This window comes from Gorilla gorilla, chromosome 1 (genome assembly GCF_029281585.2).
Source record: "Gorilla gorilla gorilla isolate KB3781 chromosome 1, NHGRI_mGorGor1-v2.1_pri, whole genome shotgun sequence".
In the NCBI taxonomy this organism is placed as follows: Eukaryota; Metazoa; Chordata; class Mammalia; order Primates; family Hominidae; genus Gorilla; species Gorilla gorilla.
The window spans coordinates 94,012,334-94,029,750 of NC_073224.2; the positions used below are offsets into that span (position 1 = coordinate 94,012,334).

General features: G+C 40.8%; 1 protein-coding gene across 6 annotated transcripts in view; it reads right to left on the minus strand.

The window, feature by feature from the left end:
• Window positions 1-17,417, minus strand: part of DDR2 (discoidin domain receptor tyrosine kinase 2) — a 155,001-nt gene that overhangs the window by 35,393 nt on the left and 102,191 nt on the right. The gene's annotated exons all lie outside the window — the stretch shown is intronic.

The window sequence follows — 17,417 nt, forward strand, 5'->3', positions numbered from 1 at the left end:
TCATGAAGTCCTTGCCCATGCCTATGTCCTGAATGGTATTGCCTAGGTTTTCTTCTATGGTTTTTATGGTTTTGGGTCTAACATTTAAGTCTTTGATCCATCTTGAATTAATTTTTGTATAAGGTGTAAGGAAGGGATCGAATTTCAGCTTTCTACATATGGCTAGCCAGTTTTCCCAGCACCATTTATTAAATAGGGAATCCTTTCCCCATTTCTTGTTTTTGTCAGGTTTGTCAAAGATCAGATGGTTGTAGATGTGTGGTATTATTTCTGAGGGCTCTGTTCTGTTCCATTGGTCTATATCTCTGTTTTGGTACCAGTACCATGCTGTTTTGGTTACTGTAGCCTTGTAGTATAGTTTGAAGTCAAGTAGTGTGATGCCTCCAGCTTTGTTCTTTTGGCTTAGGATTGTCTTGGCAATGTGGGCCCTTTTTTGGTTCCATATGAACTTGAAAGTAGTTTTTTCCAATTCTGTGAAGAAAGTCATTGGTAGCTTGATGGGGATGGCATTGAATCTATAAATTACCTTGGCCAGTATGGCCATTTCCACGATATTGATTCTTCCTACCCATGAGCATGGAATGTTCTTCCATTTGTTTGTGTCCTCTTTTACTTTGTTGAGCAGTGGTTTGTAGTTCTCCTTGAAGAGGTCCTTTACATCCCTTGTAAGTTGGATTCCTAGGTATTTTATTCTCTTTGAAGCAATTGTGAATGGGAGTTCACTCATGATTTGGCTCTCTGTTTGTCTCTTATTGGTGTATAGGAAGGCTTGTGATTTTTGCACATTGATTTTGTATCCTGAGACTTTGCTGAAGTTGCTTATCAGCTTAAGGAGATTTGGGGCTGAGATGATGGGGTTTTCTAAATATACAATCATGTCATCTGCAAACAGGGACAATTTGACTTCCTTTTTTCCTAACTGAATACCCTTTCTTTCTTTCTCCTGCCTGATTGCCCTGGCCAGAACGTCCAACACTATGTTGAATAGGAGTGGTGAGAGAGGGCATCCCTGTCTTGTGCCAGTTTTCAAAGGGAATGCTTCCAGTTTTTGCCCATTCAGTATGATATTGGCTGTGGGTTTGTCATAAATAGCTCTTACCATCAATACCTAATTTATTGAGAGTTTTTAGCATGAAGGGCTGTTGAATTTTGTTGAAGGCCTTTTCTGCATCTATTGAGATAATCATGTGGTTTTTGTCTTTGGTTCTGTTTATATGACGGATTAGGTTTATTGATTTGCATATGTTGAACCAGCCTTGCATCCCAGGGATGAAGCCAACTTGATTGTGGTGGATAAGCTTTTTGTTGTCTGCTGGATTCGGTTTGCCAGTATTTTATTGAGGATTTTTGCATCAATGTTCATCAGGGATATTGGTCTAAAATTATCTTTTTTTTGTTGTGTCTGCCAGTCTTTGGTTTCAGGATGATGCTGGCCTTATAAAATGAGTTAGGGAGGATTCCCTGTATTTCTATTGATTGGAATAGTTTCAGAAGGAATGGTACCAGTTCCTCCTTGTACCTCTGGTAGAATTCAGCTGTGCATCCATCTGGTCCTGGACTTTTTTTGGTTGGTAGGCTATTAATTATTGCCTCAATTTCAGAGCCTGTTATTGGTCTATTCAGGGATTTGACTTCTTCCTGGTTTAGTCTTGGGAGGGTGTATATGTCCAGGAATTTATCCATTTCTTCTAGATTTTCTAGTTTATTTGCATAGAGGTGTTTATAGTATTCTCTGATGATAGTTTGTAATTCTGTGGGATCAGTGGTGATAACTCCTTTATCACTTTTTATTGTGTCTATTTGATTCTTCTCTCCTTTCTTCTTTATTAGTCTTGCTAGCAGTCTATCAATTTTGTTGATCTTTTCAAAAAACCAGCTCCTGGATTCATTGATTTTTTGAAGGGTTTTTTGTGTCTCTGTCTCCTTCAGTTCTGCTCTGATCTTAGTTATTTCTTGCCTTCTGCTAGCTTTTGAATGTGTTTGCTCTTGCTTCTCTAGTTCTTTTAATTGTGATGTTAGAGTGTCAATTTTAGATCTTTTCTGCTTTCTCTTGTGGGCATTTAGTGCTATAAATTTCCCTCTACACACTGCTTTAAATGTGTCTCAGAGATTCTGGTATGTTGTGTCTTTGTTCTCATTGGTTTCAAAGAACATCTTTATTTCTGCCCTCAATTCGTTATGTACCCAGTAGTCATTCAGGAGCAGGTTGTTCAGTTTCCATGTAGTTGAGCAGTTTTGAGTGAGTTTCTTAATCCTGAGTTCTAATTTGATTGCACTGTGGTCTGAGTTTGTTATAGTTTCTGTTCTTTTACATTTGCTGAGGAGTGCTTTACTTCCAACTATGTGGTCAATTTTGGAATAAGTATGATGTGGTGCTGAGAAGAATGTATATGCTGCTGATTCGTGGTGGACAGTTCTGTAGATGTCTATTAGGTCCACTTGGTGCAGAGCTGAGTTCAAGTCCTGGATATCCTTGTTAACTTTCTGTCTTGTTGATCTGTCTAATGTTGACAGTGGGGTGTTAAAATCTCCCGTTATGATTGTGTGGGAGTCTAAGTCTCTTTGTTTCTAGGTCTTTAAGGACTTGCTTTATGAATTTGGGTGCTCCTGTATTGGGTGCATATATATTTAGGATAGTTAGCTCTTCTTGTTGAATTGATCCCTTTACCATTATGTAATGGCCTCCTTTGTCTCTTTTGATCCTTGCTGGTTTAAAGTCTGTTTTATCAGAGACTAGAATTGCAACCCTGCCTTTTTTTGTTTTCCATTTGCTTGGTGGATCTTCCTCCATCCCATTATTTTGAGCCTATGTGTGTCTCTGCACATGAGATGGGTCTCCTGAATACAGCACACTGATGGGTCTTGACTCTTTATCCAATTTGCCAGTCTGTGTCTTTTAATTGGAACATTTAGCCCATTTACATTTAAGGTTAATATTGTTACGTGTGAATTTGATCCTGTCATTATGATGTTAGCTGGTTATTTTGCTCATTAGTTGATGCAGTTTCTTCCTAGCATCGATGGCGTTTACAATTTGGCATGTTTTTGCAGTGGCTGATACTGGTTGTTCCTTTCCATGTTTAGTGCTTCCTTCAGGAGCTCTTGTAGGGCAGGCCTGGTGGTGACAAAATCTCTCAACATTTGCTTGTCTGTAAAGTATTTTATTTCTCCTTCACTTATGAAGCTTAGTTTGGCTGGATATGAAATTCTGGGTTAAAAATTCTTTTCTTTAAGAATGTTGAATATTGGCCTTTACTCTCTTCTAGCTTGTAAAGTTTCTGCTGAGAGATCCGCTATTAGGCTGATGGGCTTCCCTTTGTGGGTAACCTGACCTTTCTCTCTGGCTACCCTTAACATTTTTTCCTTTATTTCAACCTCGGTGAATCTGACAATTATGTGTCTTGGGGTTGCTCTTCTCAAGGAATATCTTTGTGGCATTCTCTGTATTTCTTGAATTTGAATGTTGGCCTGCCTTGCTGGGTTGGGGAAGTTCTCCTGGATAATACCCTGAAGAGTGTTTTCCAACTTGGTTCCATTCTCCCCGTCACTTTCAGGTACATCAATCAGATGTAGATTTGATCTTTTCACATAGTCTCATATTTCTTGGAGGCTTTGTTCATTTTTTTTTACTCTTTTTTCTCTAAACTTCTCTTCTCGCTTCATTTCATTCACTTGATCTTCCACTTGATCAAATTGGCTACTGAAGCTTATGCATGCATCACATAGTTCTCGTGCCATGGTTTTCAGCTCCACCGGGTCATTTAAGGTCTTCTCTACACCGTTTATTCTAGTTAGCCATTCGTCTAATCTTTTTTCAAGGTTTTTAGCTTCTTTGCGATGGGTTCGAACATCCTCCAAACTTCCTTGGAGAAGTTTGTTATTACTGATATTTTTAAGTCTACTTCTGTCGTCTTGTCAAAGTCATTCTCCGTCCATCTTTGTTCTATTGCTGTTGAGGAGCTGTGTTCCTTTGGAGGAGAAGAGGTGCTCTGATTTTTAGAATTTTCAGCTTTTCTGCTCTGGTTTCTCCCCATCTTTGTGGTTTTATCTACCTTTAGTCTTTGATGATGGTGACCTACCGATGGGGCTTTGGTGTGGATGTCCTTTTGGTTGATGTTGATGCTATTCCTTTCTCTTTGTTAGTTTTCCTTCTAACAGTCAGGACCCTCAGCTGCAGGTCTGTTGGAGTTTGCTGGAGGTCCACTCCACACCCTGTTTGCCTGGGTATCACCAATACAGGCTGCAGAACAGCAAATATTGCAAAACAGCAAATGTTGCTGCCTGATTCTTCCTCTGGAAGCTTCATCTCAGAGGGGCACCCGGCTGTATGAGGTGTCTGTAGGCCCCTACTGGGAGATGTCTCCCAGTTAGGCTACTTGGGGGTCAGGGACCCACTTGAGGAGGCAGGCTGTCCATTCTCAGATCTCAAACTCCATGCTGGGAGAACCACCACTCTCTTCAAAGCTGTCAGACAGGGACGTTTAAGTCTGCAGAAGTTTCTGCTGCCTTTTGTTCAGCTATGCCCTGCCCACAGAGGTGGCGTCTACAGAGGCAGGCAGGCCAGGTTGAGCTGTGATGGGCACCACCCAGTTTGACCTTCCTGGCTGCTTTGTTTACCTACTCAAGCCTCAGCAATGGCAGATGCCCCTCCCCCAGCCTCACTGCTGCCTTGTAGTTCGATCTCGGACTGGTGTGCTAGCAGTGAGCAAGGTTCCGTGGGCGTGGGACCCTCCAAGCCGGGCGTGGGACCCTCCAAGCCATGCGCGGGATATAATCTCCTGGTGTGCCGTTTGCTAAGACCATTGGAAAAGCACAGTATTAGGCTGGGAGTGTCCCGATTTTCCAGGTACTGTCTGTCACAGCTTCCCTTGGCTAGGAAAGGGAATTCCCCAACCACTTGCACTTTCCGGGTGAGGCGATGCCCCACCCTGCTTCGGCTCACACTCCATGGGCTGCACCCACTTTCCAACAAGTCCCAGTGAGATGAACCCAGTACCTCAGTTGGAAATGCAGAAATCACCTATCTTCTGCGTTGCTCACGCTGGGAGCTGTAGACTGGAGCTGTTCCTATTCAGCCATCTAACAAAAAGTTTTAAGGTGTAAGTATGTCCCATACTATAAAAAATTATCAGGCATTTGACAAAGCAGAAAAATAGAAACCATTGTAAGAAAAAAAAGAACAATTGAAACGGATTCACAACTGATTGCATTTCAAAATCTCAGTGACATTTGTTACAGAAATTATTTTGAAATAATTTTAAAACCTAAACTTTATATGGAATCACAAAAAGTTTCAAAATATCCAAAGCAATCTTGAAAAAGAAGAAATCAGTCAGAAGTATCACATGTCCTAATTTCAAAATATTTTAGAAAGTTACTTAAAACAGTATGGTACCTAAAAAAAACAGACATATAGACCAATAGAACAGAATAGAGAGCCTGGAAGTCACCCACACAGGTCAACTGATCTTCAACAAGAGTGTCAAAAATAAACAATGGGCAAAAAAAAAATCTCATCAATAAATGGTGTTGGGAAAACTGGATATCCACATGCAAGATAATAAAATTAAACTATTATCATACATTGTACCCAAAAATCAACTCAAAATGGATTAAAGATTTAAACATGATATCTAAAAGTATAAAACTCCTGGAAGAAGATACATGAAAAAAACTTAACAACACTGGTCTAAGCAATGATTTCTTGGATATGATGTGTGTATGTGATACCAAACACATAAGCAACAAAAGCAAAAACAGGCAGAACTACAATTGAACAACAACAACAAAAACTTCTGCACAGCAAAAGAAACAATGAACAAAGTGAAAAGACCTTTGGAATGAGAGAAAATATTTGCAAATTATATATTTGAAGGTTAATATCCAAGATATATAGGGAACTCATACAACTTGATAGGAAACAAAAAATATGATTTTAAAGTGGTCAAAGAAGTTGAATAGACATTTCTTCAAAGAAGACATACAAATGGCCAAGTTACATGAAAAGGTGTTCAACATCACTAATCATTAGGGAAATGCAAATTAAAACCATAATGAGATATCACCTTATACATGTCAGGATGACTATCATCAACAAAATCAAAAGATAACAAATGTTGGCAAGCATGTAGAGAAATTGGAACCCTTATAAACTGTTAGTGGGAGTGTAAAATGATGCAGTCAGTATGGAGCCTCCTCAAAAAATTAAAAATAGGACTACCATATGCTCCAGCAGTCCCACTTCTGGTATATACCCAAGAGGATCTAAATCAGCATCTTGAAGAGATATCTGCCCTTCCATGTTCATTGCAGCACCATTCACAAAAGCCAAGACGTGGAAACAACACAAATGACTATCAGCAGATAAGTAGATATAGAAAATGTGGGATACACCTACAATGGAATCTTATTCAGCTTTAAAAAAGAAAGAAATTGGGTGAGGGGCTAGGGGAGGGATAGTATTAGGAGAAATACCTAATGTAGATGATGGTTTGATGGGTGCAGCAAACCACCATGGCACGTGTATACCTACACAATAAACCTGCACGTTACGCACATGTATCCCAGAACTTAAAGTATAATGATAATAAAAAATAATAATTAAAAGAACGAAAAAGAAGAAAGAAAGATATCCTAACATTTGTGACTACATGGTTGAACCCGGTAGACATAATTCTAAGTGAAATAACCCAGCCATAGAAGGGTAAATATTGCATGATTCCACATACGTAACATATCAAAAATAGCCTAAATCATAGAAACAAAGTAGAATGATGGTTGCAAGGAATTGGGAGGAAAGGGAAATGGGGAATTCCTATTCGAGGGATATAAAGTTCGGTTATACAAGATTAATACGTTCTAGAGATCCACTGTACAACACTGTGCCTATACTTAACGATACTGTATATTACACTTACAAACTTGTTAAGAGAGCAGGTCTCATTAAATGTTTTTACAGTCATCATCATTATGATTATCATCATAAGGAACTGACTGCATTTTAACCCTAGGCACTTCACTTGTCCCACCCTAGATCATGCCTTGCTATTCAGCAATAAAATGAACTATTGATGCATGCTACAACAACATGGATAAATTTCAAAACAATTATGCTTAGTAAAAAAAGTCAGACCAAAAAAGCACATACTGTATGCTTCCATTTATATGTAACTTTAGAAAACAAAAACAAGTTAATCTATAGTGACAGAAAGAGATCAGTTGTTTCCTGGGGGAAGGAGGAGTGGCCAGAGGAATCATAAAGGGACACAAGCAACTTTTGGTAGTGATGGATGTGGTCATTATCTTGATTATGGTGATGATTTCACGGGTTTATATGTAAGTCAAAACTGGCCAACTTGCGCATTTTTAATGTGTGCAGTCTGTTGTATGTCAATTGTACTTCAATAAAACTGTTTTTGAAATAATCTCTGGAGCAAGATAATTTTGAAGATTTTTGTGTATTATCACTTCCATTTTCAAAGCCTGTGGCCAGGCCTTTATGTTCATTCACCCTAGGGGACATTTATGTTTACAGGGAAGAAAAAATAAACTACATGAAGACAAAGAACTTCCTAGAAAGCCTGCCCTCAGAAAGGGACTGCAGGGTGGAGTAGAGGTGGCAGGGAGAAAGGCGAGACTTCTCTCAGCTTGGAGGGGTCAGAGAGAGGCAACTTTATAGTCCTAATAGGTACCAAGCCCCAATCCCAGGAATTGCCCTGGAGAAGTAGCAAAAATCAAGGGAAAAAGGTTTCATGTGAGCATAATGCCCAGGCTTGGCACAGAAACAGCAGAACTACGTTCCCTAAGGAACATCATGGGCTTGAAGAATGAGGATATCCACTACAACCATGAAGAACTGAAGGCAAGAGGGCCCTTCTGCCTGTATCATACCAAGGAGAACTCCTAGAGTCTTATCTCACCCTAAAAAAGGGAAAGATAGCTTTAGGCCAAGGATTAGCTGATACTTCCAGAAACCGCAATTAACCAAAATCATATGCAGGAAGTTTAGGCAAGAAACATGGCCATATACCCACAGGAACACTTCTATGTTCACCATCTGATATGGTTTCGCTGTGTCCCCACCAAGTCTCAACTTGAATTGTATCTCCCAGAGTTCCCACATGTTGTGGGAGGGACCTAGGGGGAGGTAACTGAATTATGGGGGCCCGCCCGTCTTTCCCGTGCTATTCTTGTAACAGTGAATAAGTCTCACGAGATCTGATGGGTTTATCAGCGGTTTCTGCTTTTGCTTCTTCTTCATTTTCTCTTGCTGCTGCCATGTAAGAAGTGCCTTTCGCCTCGTGCCATGATTCTGAGGCCTCCCCAGCTATGTGGAACTGTAAATCCAATTAAACCTCTTTTTCTTGCCAGTCTTGGGTATGTCTTTATCAGCAGCATGAAAATGGATTAATACACCATCAGATATAGTTTGGATATTTGTGCCCACCCAAATCTCACACTGAAAAGTAATCCCCAATGCTGGAGGTGGGGGCTGGTGGGTGGGAGAGGAGGTAGGGTGTTTGGATCATGGGGGAGGATCTGTCATGAATGGCTTGGGGCATGCCCTTGGTGATAAGTGAGCTCTCGCTCTAAGTTCACAGGGGATCTGGTCATTTAAGAGTATGCAGTCTGTTCCCCGCCACCCCACTCTCTCTGGTTCCTGCTTTCACCATGTGACATGCCTGCTCCCACTTCACCGTCCACGATGATTATAAGCTCCCTGAGGCCTCCTCAGAAGCCAAACAGATGCCAATGCCATGCTTGTGCAGCCTGCAGAATTATGAGCCAATTAAGCCTCTTTTCTTATAAATTGACCAGTCTTGGGTATGTATTTATAACAATGCAAGAACAGCCTAACACACCATCCACTATGATTTCCAAGTCAGTTTTGAATCAAGAGATGAACATATGAATGTAATATTACTTTGCCTATTCTTATCAAAAGTATAATTTCTCCAGTAGAGGTAATGTGTGCCACAGGTAATCATTATGCTTGAATCTTAAGGGCAAATCTGAACTGTTTGGGGATGAAGCAACAAATTCTCAAATTCCACTTTCTGAGAAGTGAAGTTGAAGGGAAGAGTAAGGATGAGGAAATACTAACACAGGATGCTACTGGGGCCAAAATTTCCAATGGATGAGATCAATGTACTTTTTGAAAATCACACACAGAAAATGGCCCTCTCAGGGGCCTGCTCTAATCCCTCCTCAACACTGATCTTACATGTCGCTGAGTGGGCTAAGTGTTTTAGTCCTTGTCATCAGTGACTTAATGAATAAAGAGAGGCTTCTGGAGGCCTTTAACCTGGGCTACATGCCCAGGTCAGTTTATCAGAACGCTCACATTGGCATTTAGGACCCAAGCCCAGCTACTAATAATGTAGAACTTCACTTACCCTTTGTGACTGTCACCTGTGTGTATGTCTCCCTCAGGCACCTCCTGGGGAGAAGATCTAGCTGTCCAAGGCAGGCATTCCTGGATCTTTTGACTTTAGTCCATGTCATAGTGTCCCTGATTGCCATCTTGACCCTGATAATAGAATTCTTAACAGTTTGCAAAGTGCTGTCCCATGGCTTATCTTTGCTTTACCCTTGCAATAACCCTATGTAGTAGGCAGAGTACACACTATTACTCTCAAAATATATACAGGTTGAGTATCTCAATTCCAAAAATCTAAAATCCAGAATCTGATACTTTTTGAACACCAGCATGACGTTCAAAGGAAATGCTCATTAGAGCATTTTGGATTTTGGATTTGTGGATTTGGGATGCTCACCTGGGTAAATTTATATTATATTATATTATATTCCAAAGTCCAAGAATTCTGAAATCTGAAACACTTCTGGTCCCAAGCATTTTAGATAAGGGATACTCATCCTGTATGAGGAAACTGGCAGAAGGCCCACAGCTATTAAGTAGTAGGGATTGACTTAGATCACATTCTGTATCTCTATCCAAAGTTTGTCCCAATACACCAGATTTTAACCTTTGCTTTAAGCAAAAGAGTGGCCTGATGCAAGCTGTGTGTCCCAAGATTCCAGGCTGCCACAGAGGCATGTAGCTTAGTCAGAGAGCTGTTCTCTAGCGTCTTCTCTCTCTTCTGAAACCAACGCTGTGTTCAGAGTCCAGTCCTATCTCCAACCCCATTTGCTTATTGCTTTCCAAACCCATGGTTTATTTTAATTCCTATATTTATTAAATAATTCGTTAAGCAATTCATTGGCCTTGCGGGAATACAGTGGTAAACAAAACAAAGTGCCTTTTGTCACTGAGTTTACATTCTCATGTGGGGAAACAGCCAATAAAGCAAATAAATATATAATGTGAGAGAAGATGGCAAGTGCTGTGAAGAAAAATAAAGTATGCAAAAGGAATAGGCATTCTTTTATATAAAGAAATCAAGGTAGGCTTCTTAGATAAGGTGACTCGGAGCAGAGACCTGAGTGAAGGAAGACAGCAACCAGGTGACTCTTGCAGGGATGATGGTTTATGCAAGGGGAACAGCAAATGCAAAGGTAAACTTGAGGAAAAAGCATGCTTGTTGTGGAGGTGGTTTGAGGTACAGCAAAGAGGCAGTTTACCCAAAGTGAAAAAACTAGTTAAAGTTATTATGCTAGCATTCTCCTTTTCCAATGTAATGAAATTGTACTCAACAAAAGCAAGCATTTTGAGGGGAGGATAGGGCCAATTACAATGAATGCCTCCTTTCTCTGATTTCTCACATTTTAAATATCTTTCTTATACTATTAGATACATACTGCTTTGTAATGTGCCATGTGTGAGTCCTATCTCCCCTGCAGGTGGCAAAATTTTGAGGGGAATAAAGCACTGTATCTCAGTGCATATTGGGGAGAAAATAGGTATTCAAAAATATTTATTTAAAAAAAGAGGTAAACTTTAGAGATAGATGTAAATAAGGAATAAAGATAACATTGAGTAAAATACAGACTCCCTCCAAAGCTCATCCTCCAGTCTTTTTTTTTTTTTTTCAGGCTCCATTCTTTCAACGACTCAAGCCAAAAATCTTGAGGCCATTCTTGACTCCTTCAATACCCTGTATTCAGTCCATCCACTGAGAGAAGATTCTACTGGCTACCCTAAAAATATTCCCATATCCCACCTACTCCTTCTCACATATTTTACTACCATAATAAGCTAATTCACTGTCTTCCATTGCCAGGAATAGTGCAATAATTTCCTAACTGGTCTCCCTTTGTCCACCTTTTCCCATGTATCTTTTAGAATGTAAATCAAATCATGAAACTCTTCTGCTCACACTATTCACAATAGCAAAGATATTAAATCAGCCTAGGTTCCCATCAATAGTGGATTGGATAAAGAAAATGTGGGCCAGGCATGGTGGCTCACGCCTGTAATCCCAGCACTTTGGGCAGCCCAGGTGGGCGGATCACTTGAGGTCAGGAGTTTGAGACCAGACTGGCCAACATGGTAAAACCCTGTCTCCATCAAAAATACAAAAATTAGCCAGGCATGGTGGTGTGCCCATGTAATCCCAGTGACTCAGGAGGCTGAAGCAGGAAAATTGCTTGAATCTGGGAGGCGGAGGTGCAGTGATCACACCACTGCACTCCAGCCTGGGCGACAGAGAGAGACTCCATCTCAAAAAAAAAAAAAGAAAAGAAAAGAAAGAAAAAAAAAAGCAAAGGAGAAAAGAAGAGAAAAGAAAATGTGGTACATATACAGCATGGAATACTATGTAGTCATAAAAGAAATGTAAGTCAGATCATGAAACTCTTCTGCTCACACTATTCACAATAGCGAAGACATGGAATCAGACATCCCCTGGCTGTCTTGGACCTTGTCCTTACCCCACTTTCCCCATCAGCCACACTGGCCTCCTTGTTGTTCCTCAAACACACTAAGTATACTTCTCCTTCAGGAATTTTCATGTACTGTTAAGTATCTAATTCAGTAAAGTAAGAATCTTCATAGAGTTGAGAAAAGAGAAGTGAAATACCACACTGCCCATTCTTTCACGTACTGACATCTCTGAAATCTGGATGCACTTCGCAAGCAAATAGTGTCATAGTTTAACTGGCAGTAGTTTTTCTTTCTTTCTTAGAGGCACATAAAGTAATGATGCATCTTAGAGTCGTGAGTTGCTTAAATTCAGTAAAATGCAGTAATGATGACATCCATTTAGAAGCATTTACCAAGTGTCAGGCAATATGATAAGCATTTTCCACCCAATATTTCATGTTTCCCACTAATCACACATTCTACAGGTAAGTTTCAACTGCAAAGGCCATTCCTTGAGTAAATACTAACTCATCTTAGAACTTGGCTCTAAAGCCTGTAATTCCACTGAGCACACAACCCTTGAAAATCAAGACTTCGCATCCACTACCGGTTCTACCACTTATACCATGTGGGATCTGAGCAAGCTCCTGGCTCTCTTTGGGTCTGTTTCTTCATGTGGAAAGCAAGAGAGTTCTATTAGGCTTTCTGTAAGGCAGTGGTTCCCAAAGCCAGTCCATGGACCAATAGCGTTAGAAAAGCCTGGAGAGGTTTTAGAATACATGTTTGTGAGCCTCCTCTTAGAGATTTTGCTTTGGTATACCTGAAGCTGAGCCCAGTAACCTGCATATTTTTACAGTCCACCAGGTGACTGTGTTGCGTAGTCAGGCTCTGGAGCCACTGCTCCCAGGTCCCTTCAGCCTGGATGTGTAATGATTCTCTAGGACCATGCTGGGCACCAGAGAAAGCCACACTGACCATCCCACTGGGCTTTCATCCCTGGCTTTCATGCATCTCTAAACACTAGGCCATGAATGCAATGAGAGCCTCTGCTTCTTGGAATATCTAAAGTAAAGCAGAAATAGGGAATGTGGGTCACATGAGGTGAATCATGATATTGTTGCAAATAACTTTCCTTCTAACGTACTGCTCATTCTGAGAATGGCAACTAAGGAGTTTTATCAGAGCTACTGCTGCTGCAGCTGCTTTTATGACACATTTCAGTTAAATTATATTTCCTAGGCATAGAAACCCTTTATATTTTGTGTTCTAACTGAACCCATTCAGGAATTTTCCTATATAACAGATGTGGAGGTAGATCCACATAGGATACTCTGCTATGTGGTGTCAAAGGAGTGCCAGTTTCCTTCCTGAAAACTCTTTGATCTATGTACTGTGATTGCATTTCAGTTACCATTTAGAGCTGTGATCCTCAAAATATGCTTCCAGGACCAGCAGCATCAGCATCACCTGGAAACTCATTAGCAATGCTAATTATCAGTCTCCATTTGACGTATTGAATCAGAAACTCTGGCGGGGTTGCTGGGAGGGGGTAGCAAACAGTGTTTTAACCACTACTCTAGATGACCCTAATGCAGACTCAAGCTTGAGAACTAGAGGAAGTAGGGGAGGACATGAGGCTTCATTTCATGTAAATAACTTGTTACACATGTCAGCGCTCCCCCCTTCCTCGACTCGTCCAGCTCTTCCAGCATACAGAGGGTTTAGGTCAACTGTGTGGTGGACAGCAGAGTGGCAATGACATTGATGAAAACTGGAAAGGCTCTCCCTGAGTCGACCTCTGCCTGGAGACCAACATAGAATTCTTGGAGAGGAAGAGTCCAGGAATGATAGGTAACATGTTACTCTCAACAGGAGGCAGTCAAGGAATGAGAAGTAAACTTGGCCTTTGAGAATCATCCAGTCCATTAGCAAGTTCTACAAATCCTACCTCCTGCAGTTGAGTCCAGCTGTTTCTCTCCTCTATTCTTCCCATGCAGTGCGCAACCTCCATGACCTCCCATCTGAGCCACTATAATGCCTTCTAGCTCTTCTTCGTTGTTCCTCTATCATCCCTTCTCCACACAATAGCCCAAATTAGCTTCCTAAAACTTTATTTTGTCATGAACCTTCTAACAGGTTTTCATTCTTCTTAAGAAAATGTGACCCTTGAGGTCCACACGATTGGGTCTCAGCCTACTCTCTGGCCTCATCTCTGGCTATTCCCTGTTCTTTGCTCTCTACCAAGCACGCTGACCTTATTTCAGTTCCTGAATGCACAAAGTATCTTCCAGCCTCAAGGTCTCTGTGCATGATGCTCCCTTTACCTGGGATGTGCATCCTCCCTCCTTCACTCACTAGCTCCTGCTCATCCTTCAGCTGTCAGCCAGTCACTCCCCCAAGGAATTCCCCCAAGTCCCCAGCTAAGTTAGGAATTTCTATTATATGCTCTTATAACAAACTGGTTTTCGTTCATAACAGTTTTTAGACTTGTAATGTAAATAATTGTTTAATTTTGGTCTGCCCACTAAACAGTATGTGTTATGAGGGCAAGGATCATATCTATCTTCCTCTGTTGTATCTCCAATTTCTAGTAGGATGTCTGGCATTAACCAAGTGCTCAATAAATGTCTATTTAAAAGTGATAAAGGAAGTGTTTTCTGTTGTTCATCACTTTACAAGGCTTAAAAACAAAGTCCTGGGAGTTTGGTCAAGGGTAGCCTTGGCTAATGGTGTTTTAGCAGACAGGAGATACAGGAAACTTCCTTGTAAGTCTGAGTCATGACATATTTTATTGCAACCTATCTTTACCTGCATGTATTGAGTTCACAAATGTATTTCTTTTACAAATGTGTATGTATTTATTTAATAAATAAGTTTTTGCTGTGTATCGGGTGTTCTTCTGAAGATACAGTAGTAAGCAAGACAGATAAAATAATTTGTCTCATGGATCTTACATTTCGGTAGGGGAGACAGAAAAAAGACAATAGATTTTTCATAATCAAATAGGCACAATTTGATTATGTATTTGACAGTAGCTATTACTGGCTCTTTCTATTCAGACAATGTGACGAAGCTATGGAAAATACTAAAACGTGGTATGGGATTAAAGTGATGATGGTGTGTAAGGGGGCTCTATTAAGTAACAAACTCCAACGGAGATTTTCTGTTACTCTTGTGCCTGTTTACCTCCTTGTTGAAATTGTGAGCAATTTTGAGAATAGTAATCATGTCATATTCTTCCTTTTCCCCCTCAGTACCTGCCAACACACAGCACCCATGAGATGCTTAACACACATTTGGCAAATAAATAAGTAGATGAAAAGGCAGAGAGGGCTACAAGTATTGCACACAATCTCCAGACAACGAAAGTTAGGATGGAGGTCTAGAAATTGTGACAAAGTAATATAAGGATGAGGATAGACAATTCAGAGATAAGAACTTAGTAAATTAGCAATAGTCACATTAAGAAAATAGGCAAAGTTTCTCAGTGATTCAGTATGCCCAAGGGCCTTAGAGAAAAGGCACAGGAAAATGGACAAGATGATCTTGGATGACCTTTCTCATCCTACTGAATCTTTGGAACCAGGAAAAGCCCAGGGCAACCAACGTGGCACTTCTCAGCTGTACCAGTGTGGTTTTCCCATTGAATGTGCCTATTTTGGGTAAACTCCTTCTGTGGAAGGGATCTCAGCCAATAGTCAAGACTCAGAACTGCCAAGTTGGCCCAAGCCCTAAATGTCAGGTCTCCTTGCTTTCCCCCAAGTCCACTTCCTCGTTCATCAAATCCCACCAGTCTGTCTTTGTTCTGTTATGAACTGTAAAGAAGCATGAAAAAGCTGGGAATGGCAAGGGAAGCAAGAGACCCTGCAGCAAAGAAGTGTCTCCTGGTTTTTCCTGCTGAGTTGTCTTAGTGGTTTTCTGATGCTTCCGCTACCCACCAATCTCCCAGACAGAGAAGCCAATTCACTTTTCCAGTTTCCCAGAGTGGAAAACTACCAGCACAGGCTGTGGCAGGCCCAGCAGGGAGCTCCAGCCCTCCAAGCTCTGGTAGGGCCTGGCAGGCAGGCTGAAGAGAAGCAGCTGCCACCAGTCCCCAGCTTCCCAAGAATTATTTTTCATACTATCCTGCCAAGGCTGAGAGCCTGAAAGGGCTGCTTGTTCCATAATGTTTACCATCTCACTACTAGCTCCAGACCACAGGCTCCCCGTCAATGAGTGTCCTATATGCAGCTTCCAGGAAAACACACACATGGCCCACATGAGGCCTGAGGTGCAGAGACCTGATACCTGGGCCTCTCTGGGCCCAGACAAGACTGACTGGGGGGCATTATTGGGGTCAGCGGTCTCAAGCCAGTCTACAATCTAAAGGGACATTTGCAATCATAAATCGTTGGAGCCCAGAAGCAAATTTAAGAAGCCAATCCCTCTAATGTCTCCGTGTTAAATACCAGAACCTCTGAGGCCCAGAAAGGTGAACTGACTTACTCAAGTTCACACAGAAGGCTAGGGTAACCAGGACTGAAGTTCAGGTCTCCTGATCCCTGGCTCTTCCTCCTCCAATCCTAGGCTACAATGGTCTAGTTCTTCCAATTTCTGAAAGGACAAGGTAGTCCAATTAAAGAAACTGTCACTGAGGCCCTGCTTCCCACAAGCTTCACAGAGCAGGCTGTTTCAGATTGGTCCTTTGTGCAGATAAATATTGACACAATGGGATTCCACAGGGGGGCCAAGAAAGATTATTTGGGTTTCTTTCTTCAGCCTACAGGGCTATTCTTTGGGTATAATGGTCACCCAGACCTCTTGCACAAGTTGAAATTCCCCTTAGAAATAGACCTTTAGGATTGCAGTTTTCCTGGAAGCCCAAAATACTTTCCAGAAACAATTCTTGCAGAGCCCCAGGAGAGCAGTCCCCAAGCTGTAGTGGGTTTCAGGATACTAACATAGGGATCAGATAATGAATTCTTCTTCCTGGTTAACAAAGACAGTGAAACTTTCATAGTAAATAGTAATTCCTTTCCCCAACAAGAAGGTAAGCTGAAGAGAAAACTGGGTAGCTATGCAGATCAGGAGTGAAGAAGAAAACTGAGGCCACGGTTTGGAATCATGGAAAGTTTATATTAAGACTTGGCTCTGCCACTTCTGAATTATGGGACCCCCCTACCAGTTACCAAACCTCTACGAACTTCAGTTTCTTCATCTTTAATAATCCTGCCAAGCCAAGGTTAACATAATGTATACAAAGAAGTTAGCATACTTTATAGAATGTAATGGGGCTCAATAAATGATATCTAAGAGGAGAAGAGAGAACTATCTGTTTAAAATAGTACATTCACTCTTCCTTAAACAATTAAAAGGTTTTATGACCTTAGAAAGGTTACTTAAGCTTTCAGCCTCTCCATTTCATGGTAGTAATTGCACTTGTTTATAGGAATGCCATAAGGAATATATGAGTTAATTATGTCAAGCACTTAGAGCACTAATATTCAATAAAGTTAGGTATTATTTATTTTTAATTATTTTTACTTTGACTCATTCAGTAAAGTTTGGAGTCGGCTTCCAAAGTTGCATAAGATAAAAATAAATAAATAAATAAGTGAAGAAATTTGGATAAAGGAAAAAGAAAATAGGAACAATTAGATAAGCCAGAGCTAAGGTT